Source organism: Phocoena sinus, chromosome 1 (genome assembly GCF_008692025.1).
Source record: "Phocoena sinus isolate mPhoSin1 chromosome 1, mPhoSin1.pri, whole genome shotgun sequence".
Lineage (NCBI taxonomy): Eukaryota > Metazoa > Chordata > Mammalia > Artiodactyla > Phocoenidae > Phocoena > Phocoena sinus.
The window spans coordinates 32486009-32506613 of record NC_045763.1 but is presented as its reverse complement, the minus strand read 5'-3'; the positions used below and the strand labels follow the sequence as shown (position 1 = coordinate 32506613).

The 20605-nt window shown below is 40.6% G+C and overlaps 1 protein-coding gene across 2 annotated transcripts in view; it reads left to right on the top strand.

Moving 5' to 3' along the window:
* TRIT1 (tRNA isopentenyltransferase 1) overlaps nt 1–20605 on the top strand; it is a 43650-nt gene that overhangs the window by 4700 nt on the left and 18345 nt on the right. The gene's annotated exons all lie outside the window — the stretch shown is intronic.

Sequence of the window (20605 nt, the reverse complement as noted above, 5' to 3'; positions counted from 1 at the left end):
GAGGGATTACTTGCTTAGGGACTTCTGCTGGGCTCAACTGTGGATTTTTCATGGTAGGTCTGACAAAAGTGAGAAACATTTTGTGCTTAATTTTCTGAGTTTTCCAAACCCCAGTTTCACAAGTTGTAGAAGCATAAATATTCTCAGCTAGCAGTAAGAGTCTAAATTCAAGGAGGGACAGGTAATACAATCCCTGTTTTCCAGGATGGAAAAACTGAGGTGCAGAAAGATTAAAGAGCAGACTAGAGATCACACTGCAAGACACTTGCGCACCTGGGAATTGGATCTGGGTCTTCTAACTCGTGTGTAGTGTCTGATATATTGCAGGAAGATGATACTGAAGGTCTTCTTTTCAGTCTGAGTCTTTTCCTTGGCATGTAAATTTAAGGTACAATGCATTGCCTTCAGTGACTGGATGAAACATTGTACTGAGAAATTTGAAGGCACTTGCCAAAAGATGTACAATGGCTGCCTGGAAATACAGACTACCAACTATATGCCAAGAGAAAATGAACAGAGTGTTCTACTTGGGTTTATAGAGAGGAAGTATCTCTAATGCCTTAGTTCTTCAAGTCCTGTGGAGAAGCAGTAGTCATACGTAGGAGCACAGTTCCCTTGTGTTTGCCTAAACCTACAAGAGGGGAAGCAAATTATTTTTGGCAGTCTGACTAGTAAGCAGGCTATGTGTCATCTAATAAATGTGGAGTTCTGCATTCTTTGTCTGCTTTGGAACATAATTTAGGAGCAGTGTTTTTTTACCAAAGGACTGTTTGCTAGTGCTCAAGGGAGATCTGGGTTGCATGGGGGAGAGATATGAAAGTAGAGATGGGATAGTGGATCACAGTGGCTTACTAGGACATGAATATGAAAGCTAGAAACATCTGTTAACTAGGAGAAATGAGGGCTATCCAGAGGCTACTTTCCACAACTTACAGAGGCAGTGTTTTACAGGACTGAGCTTGAGAGTAGGCCAGAGGAGATCTCAAAAGTTTTGACTCATCTAAAAAAATATAAATTTCTAGGTCCCTGTGTTCAGATCCGTTGTGAGTGAATTTGGTTTTCCTTTGGCTACAGTATTAAGCTTGGGTGGGTTGTACATATATATTCAGTTTTTTTGCAGCTGTGGGAAGAACTTTAGAGTCAAACCTCCCATGTTATGTAAGGAAAGAGAAGTGACTACTAGCTAAATGGGAAACCATAGGAGAGCACAAATGGGACTTGCAGTTTCAGATTTGTGAGGATGAGGTGCTGCCCTGATGTTTCAGTGCCTGGGGCAGGGTGTTGAAACAGCTCCTCTTCAAGAAGGAATGTATGTTTGAGGGGTGTTAAGTTATTTGGGTATATAGGAATTCACCTATGTGCTTGCATATACTCTAGTATGGCTTAACTGAACTGGTTGTGGTTTCCTGTATAGTTTGTTGGATTCTTTAGATAAGTTTGAATCAGACCAGGGTCCTGTTTGTCTCTTTGCTTACCTTTGGGGCCCTACTTCTGAGCTGGAACTTCACCGCTGCTCCTTCCTCATTGTGTCAGCCAGAGTTCAAGCTCTTACCACTGTACCATGAATAATAATAATACTGAAAATAATAACAATAATAAAATATATGTCAGGCAGTGTTCTAGAAGTTTGCCATATATTATCTCATTTAATATCCTCACCACAACCTTATTAGGTAGGCCCTATTATTATCTCACCCCTACCAAAAATTACTTTCTTTTTTTTTGCGGTTCGCGGGCCTCTCACTGTTGTGGCCTCTCCCGCTGCGGAGCACAGGCTCCGGACGCGCAGGCTCAGCCGCTATGGTTCACGGGCCCAGCCGCTCCTCGGCATGTGGGATCTTCCCGGACCAGGGCACGAACCCGTGTCCCCTGCATCGGCAGGCGGACTCTCAACCACTGCGCCACCAGGGAAGCCCCAAAAATTACTTTCTTGAACCCTCATCTCGGTCTCTATCTGGGGTAATTTTGCCCCCCCGGGGGACACTTGGCAATCTCTGGAGACGTTTTTGGTTGTAACAAATGGAAAGGTGGGTTCCTGGCGTCTAGTGGGTAGAGGCCAGGAATGCTGCAGAACATCCTGCTATGCATAAACCAGCTCCTCCCAACAGAGAATTGTCTGGCCCAAAATATCAATATATTGTACTGAGGTTGAGGAACCCTGTTCTACATTACTGTTAGTTTTTAAATTTTGAAGTAATTATAAGATTTACACAAGAGTTTCAAAGATAGTACAGAGAGTTCTTGTATATTCTTCACCCAGCTTCTTCTAAAATTAATGTATCATCATGGCACATTTATCAACACCGAGAGATGGACACAGGCACAATACTCTTAACTAAACTGGAGGCTTCATTTGGATTTTACCAGTTTTTCTACTGATGTCCCTTTTCTGTTTCAGGATCCAATGTAGGATACCATATTACATTTAGTCCTCATGTCTGCTTGTCTCCAATCTGTGACAGATTTCTTGGTCTTTCCTTGTCTTTCATGACTTTGCTACTTTTTGAAGTGTACTGGTCAGCTGTTTTGTGGATTGTCTCTCAGTTTGGGTTTGTCTAATGGTTTCACATGATTATGGATTTTGAGAAGGCGTACCACAGAGGTGAAGTACCTTTCTCATTGCATCATATCAGGGTATAATGTCAGCATGATTTAACATCAACTAGTGATGTTAACCTTGATCATTTGGTTTAGGTTTTGTCTGCCAGCTTCCTCTACTGTAAAGTTAAATCTTTTTCTTTTCACTTTTAAAAATTTATTTATTTATTTTTGGCTGTATCGTGTGACATGTGGGATCTTAGTTCCCTGACCAGGGATCGAACCTGCGCCCCATGCAGTGGAAGCTCGGAGTCTTAACCACTGGACCGCTGGGGAAATCCCTATTTTTCCTTTCTATACTCTCTTTGTTGGAAATGAGTTGCTAAGTCCATCCCACATTGAACCGGAGGGGATTTAAACTCCACATCCTGAAGGGAGGACTATCAAAGAATTTGTGGGCATATGTTAAAAGCACCACAGTAATTAATATTTCAGGGGAGTTGCTTGAGGCAATGCAGATATCTTGTTTTTCCTTAAAGTTTCACCTCCTAATTTTAACATTTATCAATGAATCTTTCCTGCTATAATTATTGTGGTAATTTCCTTCATTCCTCCTACTTCTATTTTATTTTAAATTATGTGTATGTTTGGGGTCTTTATTTATTTATTTGGCTGTGCTGGGTCTTTCTTTAAAAATAAATTTATTTATTATCTTTTTATTTTTGGCTGTGTTGGGTCTTCATTGCTGCACGCGGGCTTTCTCTAGTTGTGGCGAGCGGGGGGCTACTCTTCGTTGCGGTGCGTGGGCTTCTTATTGAGGTGGCTTCTCTTGTTGCGGAGCATGGGCTCTAGGCGCGAGGGCTTCAGTAGTTGTAGCACGCGGGCTCGGTAGTTGTGGCTTGCGGGCTCTAGAACGCAGGCTCAGTAGTTGTGGCACACAGGCTTAGTTGCTCCGCGGCATGTGGGATCTTCCCGGACCAGGGCTCGAACCTGTGTCCCCTGCATTGGCAGGCAGATTCTTAACCACTGCGCCACCAGGGAAGTCCCTCCGTTGGGTCTTCATTGCTGCACGCGGGCTTTTCTCTAGTTGCGGTGAGTGGGGGCTACTCTTCGTTGCAGTGTGCAGGCTTCTCATTACGGTGGCTTCTCTTGTTGCAGAGCACAGACACTAGGCGCACGGGCTTCAGTAGTTGCAGCACGAGGGCTCAGTAGTTGTGGTTCATGTCCTCTAGAGCACAGGATCAGTAGTTGTGGCGCATGGGCTTAGTTGCTCCATGGCATGTGGGATCTTCCTGGACCAGGGATCAAACCCGTGTCCCTTGTATTGGCAGGCGGATTCTTAAGCACTGCGCCACCAGGGAAGTCCTTCTACTTTTATTAATTGAAATTCTTTTGCAGAGATTTGTCCTCTCTCCCCTATTTACTTACATCAGTAGGGATATGTATTTTATTTCTTGGGTTATAATCCAGTGCTAAGTTATTTATTTTATTGCTCAAATTATTTCAACTTGGTTATTGGGTGCTCTTTCATGTTGACTCTTGTGTCCTTTGGCGTGCCCCATATTTGTTTGTTTAGCACTTCCTTTCTGGCACTACAAGATGCTTTCAACTTACATTTGTCCTGCTCCAGTCCTAGAATCATCCATTTCTCCAAGGAGCCCTGGTTCCTTTTTATTCTTATTTTTTAAATTTACTTATTTATTTTTGGCTGTGTTTGATCTTTGTTGCTGTGTGCGGGCTTTCTCTAGTTTCGGCAAGCGGGTGCTACTCTTCATTGCGATGCATGCGGGCTTTCTCTAGTTGCGGCAAGCGGGTGCTACTCTTCATTGCGATGCACGGGCTTCTCATTGTGGTGGCTTCTCTTGTTATGGAGCACAGGCCCTAAGCACACAGGCTTCAGTAGTTGTGGCACACGGGCTTCAGTAGTTGTGGATCGTGGGCTGCAGAGCACAGGCTCAGTAGTTGTGGCGCATGGGCTTAGTTGCTCCGCGGCATGTGGGATCTTCCAGGACCAGGGCTTGAACCTGTGTCCCCTGCATTGGCAGGCGGATTCTTAACCACTGTGCCACCAAGGAAGCCCTGGAAGGCAGATTCTTAACCACTGTGCCACCAGGGAAGTCCCCTTGGCTCCTTTTTTTGGTGAATGGTATTTAGATACCAAGAGCTGGGTGCTAAGTGTGCTTGTTGCTAGGAAACATATGTATATACACTAATTCACATATACACAAATATCTATATTTCTGTATCTATCTGTATGTATATTAAAATAAACATGAATTTATACTGATATCTCTGACTCTGCTCCATCACAGGGTTTATATTAATCTTCCCTTCTTGCTTATTTGTGACTTCTTTCTCAGAGTAAGGAACCTGGCTCTCCTTGTCTACAAATATTTTATTTGTACAACCTGTAAAGTAGTTTAAGTAGTTAATACTGTGAGGACAAATTTACCAACTACAGTATGATGTTTGTGTTCAGTTCTTTTTGTTCATTTTAGCCATATAGTATCTAGTCATAACATTGTTTTACAAAGTTACTTAGGTCAGCTCCTCCCCACCCCCCCTCCAGTGAGGTTATGTCATACACTTGTAATATAATTAGATTCAGTTATTGAAGTCTGCGTTCTGTCCTGGTTCTTCAGACATTCTGGCTATTATTTTTTTTAATTTGCGTACAGTAGAGTGCATTCATTGTTGTGCACAGTTCTGTGGGTTTTTACAAATGGAGAGAGTCAGATATGCACCATTACAGTACCATACTGAATGCTTCCATCACTCTAAAAATTGCCTTATGTGGCCTCTTTGTAGTCAACTCCTCTACCTACACCAATTTTTGGCAACCACTGATCTGTTTTCTGTCCCTATAGTTTTGCCTTTTCCAGAAGGTCACATACATGGAGTCATTCAACATGCAGCTTTTGGGGTCTGACTCTTTTCACTTAGCAAAATACATTTAAATTCTTCAGTGTTGTTGCATGAGTCCATTTCTCTTTGTTGTCGAGTATTATTCCATTGTACGTAATATGTTCATTGACCTGTGAAAGGCCATCTGAGTGTCAAGTTTTTAGTAGTTGTAAAGAAAGCTATTATAAACATAGTTAGTGGTTTAACTTTACAGGACTGGTTTAACTTTATAGGAAACTACTAAACAATTTTCCAAAATGACTGTACCATTTTGCATTCCTACCAGCAGCGAATGAGAATTTGTTTCTTTGTATTCTTTCCAGCATTTGTTTTTTTTTTTTTTTTTTTTTTGCGGTACGCGGGCCTCTCACTGTTGCGGCCTCTCCCGCTGCAGAGCACAGGCTCCGGACGCGCAGGCTCAGCGGCCATGGCTCACGGGCCCAGCCGCTCTGCAGCATGTGGGATCTTCCCGGACCGGGGCACGAACCTGTGTCCCCTGCATCGGCAGGCAGACTCTCAACCACTGCGCCACCAGGGAAGCCCTGTATATGAGTTTTATAGCTTTTCATTTTACATTTAGGCCTGTGATCTGTTTTGAGTGAATTTTTATAAAAGGTGTAAGATACGTATGAATGTCCAGTTGTACCAGCTCTGATTTTGAAAGACTGTCCTTTCTCCATTGAATTGCCTTTGCACCTTTGTCAAAGACCAGTTGACTGTATTTGTGTGGGTCTACTTCTGGTGCCTCTCATCTGTTGCATTGATCTGTGTGTCCGTTCTTTTGCCGGTATTGCATTGTCTTTAGTTACTGTAGCTTTATAATAAGTCTTGAAATTTGATAGTGTAAGCTGTCTGACTTTCTACATTATTGTTTTTAATCTCTGTGTAGTATTCCATTTTATAGGTGTATCATAATTTACTTAACCAGGTTTCTGCTGAAGGACATTTAGTAGGTTTAGTTTTCTGGTTTTTTTTTTTTTTTTTTTTGCTTTAATAAATGATGCTGAGATGAACATCTTTGCACAAACATCTCTGCATTTGTGTGATTCTCTCTTCAGGGTAAATTTCTGGAATGGGATTGCTGGATGAGAGGATGTACATGTTACTTTCTTATTCTTCCAGTTTTCTAAGAGCTTTATTAGAGTATATACTTTTTTTTTTTTAAGATTTTTTTGTTTGTTTGATGTGGACCATTTTTAAAGTCTTTATTGAATTTGTTTCAATATAGCTTCTGTTTTATGTTTTGGTTTTCTGGCCTTTAGGCATGTGGGATTTTAGCTCCCTGACCAGGGATCAAACCCGCACCTCCTGCACTGGAAGGCAAAGTCTTAACTACTGGACTGCCAGGGAAGTCCCAAGAGTATATGCTTACTTTATATTATTTTTCTTATTGAGGTTAAATTCACATAACATTAACCATTTTAAAATGAAGAATTCAGGGACTTCCCTGGACAGGGGGCACAGGTTCAATCCCTGGTTGGGGAACTAAGATCCCAAATGCTGTGCCGTGTAGCCAAAAGAAAAACTAGAAAAGAACAATTCATTGGCACTTAGTACGTTCACAGTGTTGTACAACAACTACTACCTCTATCTAGTTCCAAAACGTTTCCATCACCACAAAAGAAAACCCTGTACTCATTAAGCCACTATTTTGAGTTTCCCCTCCCCCCCAGCCCCTGACAGCCACAAGTCTGCTTTTAGTTTCTATTGATTTAACCTGTTCTGGATATTTCATAGAAATGGGATCATACAATATGTGACCTTTTATGGCTGTCTTCTTTCACTTACATTGGTTGTAGCGTGTATTGGTGCTTCATTCCATGCTTGAATAATATTCCATTGTATGTATTGATCACAGTTTGTCCATCTCTTGATGGACATTAGCACCTTTAGGCTGTTGTGAATAGTGCTGCTATGGACATATGTGTAATGTATTTGAGTATGTGTTTTAAATTATTTTGGGGTATATACCTAGGAGTGGAATTGCTGCGTCATATGGTTGGTAATTTTGTGTTTAACTTTTTGAGAAATTGCCAAACTGTTTTACACAACGGCTACATCATTTTACATTCCCACCATCAATGTATGAGGACACCAGTTTCTCCACATCTTCTCCAACACTTATTTACCTAAAAAAAAAAAAAAGTTATAGCTATCCTAGTGGGTGTGAAAGTGGTATCTCATTGTGGTTTGGATTTACATTTCCCTAGTGACTAATGGGCATCTTTTCATGTGTTTGTTGGCCGTTTATGTATCTTCTTTGGAGAAATGTCTATTCAGGTCCTTTGCTTGTTTTTAAATTGGGTCCCTTCTCTTTTTGTTTGAGCTGCACACATTACATTTTGATACATATTGCCAGACTGCTTTCAAAAAAGTTTGTACCGGTAGTATGTCTATTTCCCTGTACCCTTGCAATTCTGTGTGTTATCAGTCTTTTCATTGTTGTCAGTCTAGTAGACAAGAAATGGATTTTATTTAAATTTCATTTCTGAGGTAAATTGTCTCTTTAAGGGTGCATTGGCCATTTGTATTTTTCTTTTTTGAATTTCCTGTTCAATACCTATTATGCCTACTTCTTTATAATGTTTTTCATTTTTGTGTTTATCAATTTGTAAGAGCATTTTGTGTATTATGAGTTTTAACCCTTTGTCCAGTCTCATGAGTTGGAAATATTTTTTCAGTTGGTCATTTGTCTTTTGACTTTTATGAATTTTTTTTGCCATATTAAGGTTTTTATTTTTTTAACATCTTTATTGGAGTATAATTGCTTTACAGTGGTGTGTTAGTTTCTGCTGTATAACAAAGTGAATCAGCTATACATATACATATATCCCCATATCTCCTCCCTCTTGCGTCTCCCTCCCACCCTCCCTATCCCACCCCTCTAGGTGGACACAAAGAACCAAGCTGATATCTGTGTGCTATGTGGCTGCTTCCCACTAGCTATCTGTTTTACATTTGGTAGTGTATATATGTCCATGCCACTCTCTCACTTTGTCCCAGCTTACCCTTCCCCCTCCCCATGTCCTCAAGTCCATTCTCTACATATGCATCTTTATTCCTGTCCTGCCCCTAGGTTCTTCCAAAAAAAAAAAAGGTTTTTTTTTTTTTTTTTTGAGGTATGCGGGCCTCTCACTGTTGTGGCCTCTCCCGTTGCGGAGCACAGGCTCCGTACGCACAGGCCCAGCGGCCATGGCTCATGGGCCTAGCCGCTCTGCGGCATGTGGGATCTTCCCGGACCGGGGCACGAACCCGTGTCCCCTGCATCGGCAGGCGGACTCTCAACCACTGCGCCACCAGGGAAGCCCAAAAAAGGTTTTTAATTTGTATATTCTTATACACTTTTTAGGAGTACAAGTTAGTTTTAGTATTCTTTTAGAAAGAGTTGACATCTGAAGTTTAAAATCCATTGAACTGTTGGAATTTACAGATGTGAATAAAAGGTATTGTTGATTCTCTAGTGTGAATGAAGATATATCCTGAGCCTCCTTGCCTTCACTGTGCATGTTGCTCTCCCCTTGGGGTCTCCTACACATTTATGCAGGTAGATGCAGATTAAGCATGGGATCCTGCATTGTCCAGGCTTACTTAGGTCTGGATACCTTTGGTTAGCTACCCAGTTTCCTAGCTTGCTCTCTCTGTTTTTTTTTAACGTCTTTCTACCTAGTACGATACTTGTAACAATGGTTTTTACCTTCAGCTGCACATTGGAATCACCTAGAGAGCATTAAAAAAATCCTGATGCCTAGGCTTATAGTATTCAATAAATACCTGTTGATTCCGATTAGGTGATTTGCCTAACTCTTCAGGTGCCAGTATTCTCTCCTAATTTATAGTCAGTCTTTAAGGTTTTCATTTAGCCCACTTATTTAGCCTGGTAGGCAGTTTTATTTACTGGGAAAACTGGGTTTTAGTCCCAGCTTTGCTACTAACTCACTGTATATATAACTTTGGAAAGTTACTACCCCTCTCTGGGCCCTTTTTTTTTTTTTTTTAATTTATTTTTGGCTGTGTTGGGTGTTCGTTGCGCACGGGCTTTCTCTAAATTGTGGAGAGCGAGGGCTACTCTTCGTTGTAGTGCGCGGGCTTCTGATTGTAGTGGCTTCTCTCGTTGTGAAGCACGGGCTGTAGGCGCATGGGCTTATGTAGTTGTGGCACATGGGGTCAGTAGTTGTGGCTCACAGGCTCTAGAGCACAGGCTCAGTAGTCGTGGCGCATGGGCTTAGTTGCTCCGTGGCATGTGGGATCTTCCCAGACCAGGGCTCGAACCCGTGTCCCCTGCATTGGCAGGTGGATTCTCAACCGCTGCGCCACCAGGGAAGCCCCCCCTCTCTGGGCTTTAATTTCCTCTTTGGATATGTTAGGGAGGGGAAACTGATTGGATTAGATCAGGGATCGGCAGACTCATTAAAGTCCAGATAGTAAATATTTTAGGCTTTGTGGGCCATACAGTGTCTGTTTGTCTCAGTGTCTAAAGCTCCTTTCAGCTCCGGTATTTTTTGTTTCTCTCCTTTCGAACCCTAGTCAGGGAACTTATCTCAAAGAGCCAAGGAAAATGTTTTTTAACCACCAGCAATTAAATATAGGTAATATCAAGCATTTGTGTACTGCTTACCATCTGCCTGGCACAGTTCCAAATATTTTACGTGTATTAACTCTAATCCTCAGAATGACCCAGTGAGGAGTATAGATGCTGTTATTATCCCCATTTTACAGAGGCAAACTTGAGGCAAAGGAAAGTTAGATACTTAAATAACCTGACAGATGAAGGCTAACTGGGCTATAGAGCCAGATTTGAACCTGGATTTTCTGGTTCTATTATGCTATACTCCTCTCCCTAACTTAGACATATACCTCCAAATAATGGAGCATCTCAGCTGTTATACTCTATCATAGCTATCCTAAGAGAAAATATCACTCAAACCATCAAAAGTGGGCCAATCTTGAGGCTGTAAAGATGGCCACAAAATAGAAACTTTATCATTAACTTTGTTTTTTTCTCAAAGTAGCCCTTTTGTTTCTGTCTCAGCATTATAGTCACATGGCATTGTCTGTGTGCGTATTTCTAGCTTTCTGTCACACTTACACTGAACCCCTTCAAGGTTCTCAAGAGTATGGTAGCTGTATTCTCCTCAGCTTCTTGAATTTAATTCCGCCTAAGTAGGAATTCATTACTTCAAGGAAGCAAACAGACCAGAGTCAAATGACGATAAAACTTCTACTGATAAGAGGCAGCAGAAACAGCTTGGGTTATAGGCAGAGCATCTAGGCTTTAGTCCTGCCTCCACTACCATCAACTATATGGCCAGGGGAGCTCTCTGAGCCTCAGTATTCTCAACATAAAATTTAGGTGATAAGACTGGTTACGTTATCTCTGAATTTCCTAATATCCATGCTTCATCAGTGTTTGCAGGTGGACTTTTTTTTTTTAACGTTTTGCTTTTCTTTTTTTAAAATTTTATATTTATTTTTGGCTGCGTCGGGTCTTAGTTGTGGCACGCGGGATCTTTTCGTTGCAGCACGCGGTCTCTTCGTTGGCAGTGCTCGGGCTTCTCTCTAGTAGTGGCTTGCGGGTTTATTCTCTCTAGTTGTGGCGCACAGGCTCCAGGGCGCGTGGGCCCTGTAGTTGTGGTGTGTGGGCTTAGTTTGCCCGCGGTATGTGGGATGTTAGTTCCCTAACCAAGGAGTGAACCTCTGTCCCCTGCATTGGAAGGTGGATTCTTTACCTCTGGACCACCAGAGAACCCCTGCAGGTGGACTTCTAAGCAGCCACAGCATAGACTCCGCATTGCAAAGTTTCTCATTTTAACTTACAAGTACGTGCTAATTTTGCATTCTCTGTTCTTATCTGTCTATATTTATTCAGACGTACAAATGTTTCAAATTCTTGTTGCCACCAAGTAATTGAAGCTCTGGAAGAATACATCACAAACATTATGTATGCACTTTTTTTTTTGGCTGTGCTGTGAGGCTTGTGGGATCTCAGTTCCTTGAGCAGGAATTGAACCCAGGTCACTTCAGTGAAAGCCCAGAATCCTAACCACTAGGCCACCAGGGAACTCGCTGTGTGCACTTCTTTTTTCTTATTTATTTTATTTTATTTTACTTTTGGCTGCATTGTCTCTTTGTTGCCATGCGTGGGCTTTCTCTAGTTGTGGCGAGCAGGGGCTACTGTTCGTTGCAGTATGCAGGCTTCTCATTGCGGTGGCTTCTCTTTGTTGCAGAGCACGGGCTCTAGGCGCGCGGGCTTCAGTAGTTGTGGCTCACGGGCTCTAGAGCGCAGGCTCAGTAGTTGTGGTGCATGGGCTTAGTTGCTCCGTGGCATGTGGGATCTTCCTGGACCAGGGATCGAACCTGTGTCCCCTGCATTGGCAGGCGGACCACTGTGCCACCAGGGAAGCCCTGTGTGCACTTCTTAATTTGATAAGCCTAGCTTTATGTGATTCTAATCCCTTTTCCTTTGAAGAGAGATAGCCATAAGAAAATAAAAGTCATGATTGGCACTATAAATTCCAAACCACTCCTTTTACCAGACTGACTGAACAGGTCAAGGTACTCGTTCTCCTGCTTCCTGGGCATCTTAACCTGGCTGTTTATTCACCGTGTCTGCAGTTGAATCTCTGCTAAACAAAGCTAAAAGGAGTAGTTGCCTGCCATGATATTCCTTCAGCTAATCCATTGTTTCCAATGTAGTGAAGTGTAAATTTTTTAAAAAGATATCCCTTTATTAAAGAAAAGTTAGACAAGAGACTGACTTTTTCTCTACTCTTCAACATCTCTTCAGTTGAATAACCAAATTCAAATTCCTTTAATCAAAAAGGAAAATCAACTTTCTGGCGAGTGTCAACATCTTAAAAAAAAAAAAATTTCCTTTTATCCTCCTATGCCAAAACTTTTCCTGAAGCTTCAGGTTATTAGAACCGGACGGGATGCTAGATATGAGGAACTTGAGGTTCCAGAAATGAAAACTGACTTTCCAAAGTCACAAAGCTGATCTGTACAGCGCAGAGATTAGCAACATAATGGGAAAAGAGCACTGATTGTGAAGTTAGAAGACATGGATTCAAAGTTTGTCTCTGCCGCTAACTAGCTGTGTGACTCCAGGCAGGTTACCTAATGTGTCTACGTTTCTATTTCCTCACTGGTGAAATGAGGCAACATAATTTCATAGGGTGTGAAACTCTTAGCATAAGATCTGGCACTCTGTACCTCTGGCACAGAGTACTAACTTAGTATATTCCATTTATTAGACACTGTACCAGGTGCTGAGACTAGAGATAAAATACAGTCTTCCCTCAGAACTTGTAGTCTAGTTGGGGAGATCAAAATACTTCACAGGTACAAGAAATTCTGTGATAGAGGTAAATACAGGGTATTGTGGAAACATGGAGGACAAGCATGGATGGGGGAGGATTGGGGAGAGATCTCAAGGCAGGCTTTCGTTAGAGGTGGTGCTAAAGAGTTTGGGGCTGCGTGAAGCCATATTTTCATTTTAGAAAGATCACCGGCTGCAGTGTGGACTAAATTGGAACGGTTATACGCTAAAGGAAGGAAGATCAATGAGGAAGCTGATGGAACAGTTCAGCTGTGAAATCATGAAGCCTTCAATTGATGTAATGGCAGTGGGAGATGTAATGGTGATAAGCTTTGAGATAATTTTAGGAACTTGTGTGAATAGAAGTTGAGACAGATTGGAAATGTGAGGGGAGAGAGACAGAGATACTAGGATCACTTAAAGATTTTCGGTTTGAGTGTCGAGGTGGTTCACTCAAGTATGGGTTAGAAGATAAGGAGGTCAGTTTGGACATAGCAGGTTTCACGTGCCTGTTTGGGGTGATGATGATGATGATAGCTACCTAACATTTATTGCTGCTTCCTATAGGGCAGGCCTATTCCATATGCTTTGCTGTATCATTTATTTAATTTTTACAATAATCCTTTGAGGTAGATTTAAGATTATCCTTACTTTATAAGTAAGGATTATGAGGCACAGAGAGGTTACTGTCTTGCCCAAGGTTACATAGCTAGTAAGTTGTGAAGCCAGGATTTAAATCATGGCAAGCAGACTCTAGAGTCCTTACTGTTAACCGCTTCATCACTATATTATATACCTGTCATAGATGATGGAAATGTCCACTAGGCAGTTAAATGTACAGTTCTAGCATCATGAGAGAGAACTAGATTGCAGATAGGATTTCGGGAGTTATCAGCACAAAAAATGGTTGTAGAAGCCATGGGGGTCACCCAGAGAAAGTTTATAGTACAGAAATGGCAGGTAGATGACATAAAGGCTGCCATTTCTCCATATTGTTCCCATGACAGACGTTGCTAATAGATCAGTGGCTGGCCTCAGTAAAGTAAACTGAGGAAGGTCCAGTGAGATAGGAAGAAAACCTGGAGAAGATGGTGCCATTTGAAGTCCCAAAGGAGAATGATTTATTTACTTATTTAGAATTTTATTTTATTTATTTATTTGGCTGCATTGGGTCTTAGTTGCGGCATGCGGGATGTTCATTGTGGCATGCAGGATCTTTCGTTGTGGCGCATGGGCTTCTCTCCAGTTGTGGCTGTGGCTCAGTAGTTGCAGCGCATGGGCTTAGTTGCCTCATGGCATGTGAGATCTTAGTTCCCTGACCAGGAATTGAACCTGCATCCCCTGCATTGGAATGAGGACTCTTAACCACTGGACTACCAGAGAAGTCCCCAAAGGAGTATGATTTATGAAGGAGAGCTCAGGAGTATCAGATTGTTGTATTTCCATTACATGTTTTGAGAGCTTAGCAGAAGAATGTTATACTTGACAGTCAGGGTTCGTTAGTGATCTCAGTGAGGGAGATATCCATGGAGCAGTGGTGGGCAGCCAGCAGAGAAGGTGGATGGATAGTTATATTGATGCATAATCCAAGATTGTGGTTTTCAAGGCAGGTGTAATCCCTAGAAGCAAGAAAGGGATTGAAGGGCGTCAGCATCTAATTTGGATTAGGAAGTAAATGAAGTCAAAAGGGGGAAGATAACTTGAGAGGATGGAACCAAACTAGTGGGGGGTAGCTTTTCCTTTTGCTTGTAGACAGCTGTGTTGGTGCATCATAGCCAGCCAGCACTTGGACAGAGCTCCAGGATCTGCCCAGTGTCTCTGCTGGTTAGCACACTCATTAGGGCCATCCTACAGCATGCCAACCCCAAAGGTTGGAGCTTCAAGGAGTGGGACCTTTGGCTGTACAGATTTTTGGGCTGTTTCTCCGAGGTGAAATTTCTTTGGATCAGGGTTTCTCAACTTTGAGACTCTTGACATTTGGGGCTGGATAATTCTTTGTTGTGGGGGCAGGGGGTTGTCTTGTGTATCGTAGGATGTTTAGCAGCATCCCTGGCCTCTACCGACTAGACGCCAGTAGCATCCCCACCCCCAAATTGTGACAACAAAAATGTTTCTAGGCGTTACCAAGCATCCCCTGATGGACTAATTCACTTCCGGCTTACAAACAACCACAGCTCTAGATTCTGCTGGTTTTCCTCTAGGTCTCTGTTGTAGATTTCCCTCACCTTCATTAGCTCCTCTGGGCACTTGAGCTCTGTTGGTTTGGAGAGTTTGGGTTGTTTCGGCCTTGTAGCCTTTTTTCAGAATTTTTTCAGTCTGAAAATAAACTCTCAATAGAGGTGAGACAAAGAGGCATTATTTCCCTATAGTACCCAGTTAAATACCTAGAACATTAAATGTTTAATGATCATGATATTTAGAGAAGATTGTAAGTCAATCTTTAATCTCTCTCTTATAAACTTTATATCACTTATCTCCTTATAGTATATTTGTGTCTCTAGCTAGCTGGACTCCTTGAGGACAAGGACTCTTTCTAAGTCTTTGCATTCCTAATGTCTTGCAGAGTACCTGGCACACAGTAGACTCTCAGTAAATGTTTGCTGAGATAAGCCAGTTTTGTTGATAATTGGCTAAGTAGGTTAAACCTGCAATTTCTCAGCGTATTTCAGTTATCAAGTCTTACAAAGAGGCCAGAGTTCCCTTAGTATTGTCGAAATATGATTTGTGCAGAGAAGCATTTTATCTAGTCATTTCTATGTACACAGATCACAGGTGTCCTCTGGGAGAACGGGAAATGGAACAGAGTGAAGTGCTGCCTTTAAAAGATAACACAGATCCTTTTAGTTTTTCTAGCACCTGGAGCTGACTATGCTATAGGTAGAGTCACACTGAAACTATAATTAAAGATGGAAAATAGACAAAATGTCAGGCAGTCAGCTACAAACCTGTTCTCGTGGAATGATGCTTTCTAGACAGGTAATAAAATTATAAGCCCAATTGTGGCATTTACAATAAGAATATGGACCAAATGTGACATTTATAAAGCTGATTGGTTTCTAGGTTTGTTTAGATATTTATCCTTAATGCAAATATATAAAATATTGCTCTGTTTTTGCTTTTTGGCCTAGCAGTATGATTTTTTTTAGCAGTATCATTTTAATTGATAAATAATGTGCACCATAAAACACATAATTCATAACTGCACAGTTCAATAAATTATCAAAAAGTGAAAATACCTGTGTAACCACAACTCAGTTCAAGAAGTAGGGCACTACCAGCCCTCGCAATAATTTTGAAAAATACCATATGATTCAGCAATTCTACTTCTGGGTATATATTCAAAAGAATTGAAAAATTCAACAAATCTTTGACATTTTTATTTTATTTTGCTAATTTTCACTGGTTTCTCATTGTATCTAAAACCTATCATCAAGTCTTTTTAAAGTTATGGAAAAATGTACATAATATATAAAACTTACCATTTTGCCAACCATTTCAGTGGCAAGCACATTCAGGATGTTCTGCAACCATTATCATTCTCCATCTCCAGAACTTTTTTCCTCTTCCCAGACTGAAATTCTGTACCCATTATACACTAAGCTACCATTCCTCTCTGCCCCAGCCCCTGGCAACCACCACTCTACTTTCTGTTTCAAAATTTGACTATTCTATGTGTGTCATATAAGGGGAATCATAATATTTGTCCTTTTATGACTGGCTTACTTCACTTAGCATAATGTCTTTGGGGTTCATCCATGTCATAGCAAGTTCATCCATGTCAGAATTTCCTTGCTTTTTAAGGCTGAATAATCTTCCATTGTAAGTATAGAACACATTTGTTTATCCATTTATCTCTTATGGACACTTGGGTTGCTTCTACCTTTTGGCTGTTGTGAAAAATGCTGCTATAAACATGGGTGTATATATATATCTGTTCAACTCCCTGCTTTCAGTTCTCTTGAGTACATACCGAGAAGTGGAATTGCTGAATCATATGGTAATTCTACTTCTCATTTTTTGAGGAACCGCCATACTGTTTTCCATAGCTGCATCATTTTACATTCCCACCAACAGTGCACAGGAATTCCAATTTCTCTACATCCTCACCAACATCTGTTATTTTCTGTTTTGTTTTGTTTTTTTAATAATAGCCATCCTAATAGGTGTGAAGTGCTTCCAAGAATTTTTAGACTCCTTTTGTTATGGAAATTTCCCAATATATAAAAAAATAGAGCGAATAGTAGTTGAACTCCCATATATCTGTCACCTAGCCTCAATAATTATGAACACTTGTCTAATCTTGTTCCAATTATAATCTGTCCTTCCTCCCCCACTATTGGAACGCAGACCCCAGTCATCATAAACTTAAAACGAATTAATTTTTAAATTGAAGTATAGTTGATTTATAATATATAAACTTTCTTTTTTTCTGTTAAAGCAAAATAAAGCATAAAACAATGTTATAATATAAGTAGTGTATTGTGAATTTTACTTGCATCATAGCTGTGTATTTGATTCATTGAGCCATACCTCTTGTGTCGTTATTAACAAATATTTTCTCAGCATCATTCTTGCTCTTGTACAGTGCAGGTATAGATATACTTTACATATGCCTTCATCTACCCTTGCCTTCTTGCTTGTTAACAATTTATGAGTAAAATTTTAAAATACACAGTTACTATGATCACAAGCTGCCTCGTCATTTGTAAACACAACTATAACAGCATATCAGTACCTGTCAAAAGAAGTCATATTATATTGGAAAAGAGTGAAGCAACATCATTATAGACATAGCCTTGAATTACCTCTAATATTTTTTTAATTGAGGTATAAATGTTGACATACAACATTATATTAGTTTCAGGTGTACAACAAAATGATTTGACATCTGTATATATTGTGAAATGATCACCATGATAAGTATAGTTAACATCCATCACCACTCATAGTTACAGAATTATTTTTTCCTTGGGATGAAATTTCAGATTTACTCTTAGCAACTTTCAAATATGCAATAGAGGTATTATTAACCATGCTGTACATTGTAGCCTTGTGACTTATTTATTTTATAACTGGAAGTTTGTGCTTTCTGACTGCCTTCGTCTGTTTGCCCACCCCATGTCCCCACCTCTGGCAACCACTAATCCTTTACCTGTGCAGCTCCTATTTCTTTTTTCTTTCTTAAAATTTATTTTTTTAAAGATTTTTTTGATGTGGACCATTTTTAAAGTCTTTATTGAATTTGTTACAATATAGCTTCTGTTTTACGTTTTGGTTTTCTGGCCTTGAGGCATGTGGGATCTTAGCTCCCCGACCAGGGATCAAACCCACTCCCCCTGCATTGGAAGGTGAAGTCTTAACCACTGGACTGCCAGGGAAGTCCCCTGATTTCTTTTTTTTAAAAAAGACATCATATACTTTCATTTGTATGTACTTCAAAATACTGTATACCTCAAAGTTAAGAACTCTTTTTTTTTTTTTTTTTTTTTTTTTTTTGCGTTACGCGGGCCTCTCACTGTTGTGGCCTCTCCCGTTGCGGAGGACAGGCTCCGGACGCGCAGGCTCAGCGGCCATGGCTCACGGGCCCAGCCGCTCCGCGGCACGCGGGATCCTCCCAGACCGGGGCACGAACCCGTGTCCCCTGCATCGGCAGGCGGACTCTCAACCACTGCGCCACCAGGGAAGCCCCAAGAACTCTTTTTTTAACATAACCATAAAAGCATATTATACCTAAAAGTTAACAATAATTCTTTTATCATCAGATACCTAGTTTGTATCACCTATATCTTTATGCTCAGTTTCTTTTAATCTGATGGTACAGGAAACAAAGGGTTAACAGGTCACTCAGAGATGACAGTTTACATTGTTAACCAAGATTCATTTACAAGTTTTAGTTTGTTCACTCTACCAGCAAGAGCTCTGTTTTTTTTTAAACCATTAATGCTCTTCTTCCTGATATTCATTGACATTTGTATATATACCATAAACAGTACATTAGGCTACTTCCTTCAGCAAATAAGGTGAGCTTAGTTCTAGGATTACCTTCTGTTTGATTTATTATTATTCTTTTAATAAATTTATTTACTTATTTTTGGCTGTGTTGGGTCTTTGTTGCTGCTTGAGTTGCTGCGAGCAGAGGGCTACTCTTTGTTGTGGTGCTCGGGCTTCTCATTGTGGTGGCTTCTCTTCGTTGCAGAGCATGGGCTCTAGGTGCGTGGGCTTCAGTAGTTGTGGCATGTGGGCTCAGTAGTTGTGGCTCACGGGCTCTAGAGCGCAGGCTCCGTAGTTGTGGCACACGGGCTTAGTTGCTCCGCGGCATGTGGGATCTTCCTGGACCAGGGCTCGAAGCCATGTCCCCTGCATTGACAGGCAGATTCTTAACCACTGCGCCACCAGGGAAGTCCCCTCTGTTTGATTTATATTTATGTGTTTATCTGTTAAAACTGGCCATTTTAAGGGGCTCTAGAAAATACACCTAAAGGCAGAACACAGGATGAAAATATATCTTCAAATTTATCTACATATCTGATAGAATGTGCTGGTGGAGATGTTTACATTTTGGCTTTTTTGGAGGTGGGGGCTGGTAATTATACATTTGCAACTATACATTTTCTTAACGTTTATCTCAGTGTTAAAAATGAGAATCTATTTACAGAGGTCAGAAGTCCTCTTTTGGCAAAATCAAGTTGTTGCTTGATTCTTTAACATTGGATCATTTGGAATCTAAGCTTCAATAGAGCCAACTGAAGGCTGTGGGAAAAGAAGGAGAGGCACACACAATTATTAATTCTTTTTCCCTCCTTTAGTTTTCTTAATTTGCACAGAAGACCACAGTATACAGTATACCCTACTGTATACTGTGGTCTAATGTTTGAAGGAAGTCTTGTTCAAGATACAGGGAAAAGAACACCCTATGATTTAAGATTCCATCAATATTCAGGTATAAGAATGCAGTTCTCTTGTCAGGCACAGATAAATGAGTTAGTTAAAGGCAAAGCTAGTTCTTTCTCTATGGCTCTATTCATATATTTTCTGTGTGTTGTTTTCTTTTGTTTTTTGGTTTTGTTTTTTTTTTAAGAGGGCTGTTTTGTTGATTTATTTATTTCAAAGAAAGTTGTACTATAAGGTTTCTTTTGTTTCTTTTTAAAAAATTTTTATTGCAGTATAGATTTACAATGTGTTTCAGGTGTACAGCAAACTGAATCAGTTATACATATACATATATCCACCTGTTTTTTCGATTCTTGTGTGCTGTCTAACTAATTAACAATTTTCTTTTTGCTTGAAGATAGCTTATATCCTTGTTGAGTCAGTAACCTCAGTACCTAGGAGCACAGAGGCCTCAGAGCGATAGTGACACGAAAATTATTTCCCATTCTTCTTGTGTTGTTGTGATAGTATTGATGGTAGTAATATGGGTAGTAATATAGTGACTCTTATATAGTATTTACCATCTGCCAGGCAAAAACTAAGTTCTTTACCTGTATTAACGTACACAACAACCATATGAGATAGATATTATTATCCTCATTTTACTGATGAGGTATTAAGGCACGCAGGGGTTAGTAACTGACTACTCCAAGTACAAATAACTAGTAAGTGGCAGAGCTAGGAATTGATCTGAGGCAGCCTGGCACCAGGGTCCTTCCTCCTAACCATTATACTGTACTGTACTTATTTGACACCCATATAAGTAAAGGGAAGTGTGAGATAAAAATGTTCTTAACATCTCTGTGGGCTCTGTGGAACTTACTATTTGTTCATTCAGTGCTCCCTGTAGAATCAGTGATTACAGAGAGAACGTTTAATCTCAAAGCATTCATCCCTATTTTCAAACTAGTATTTTCA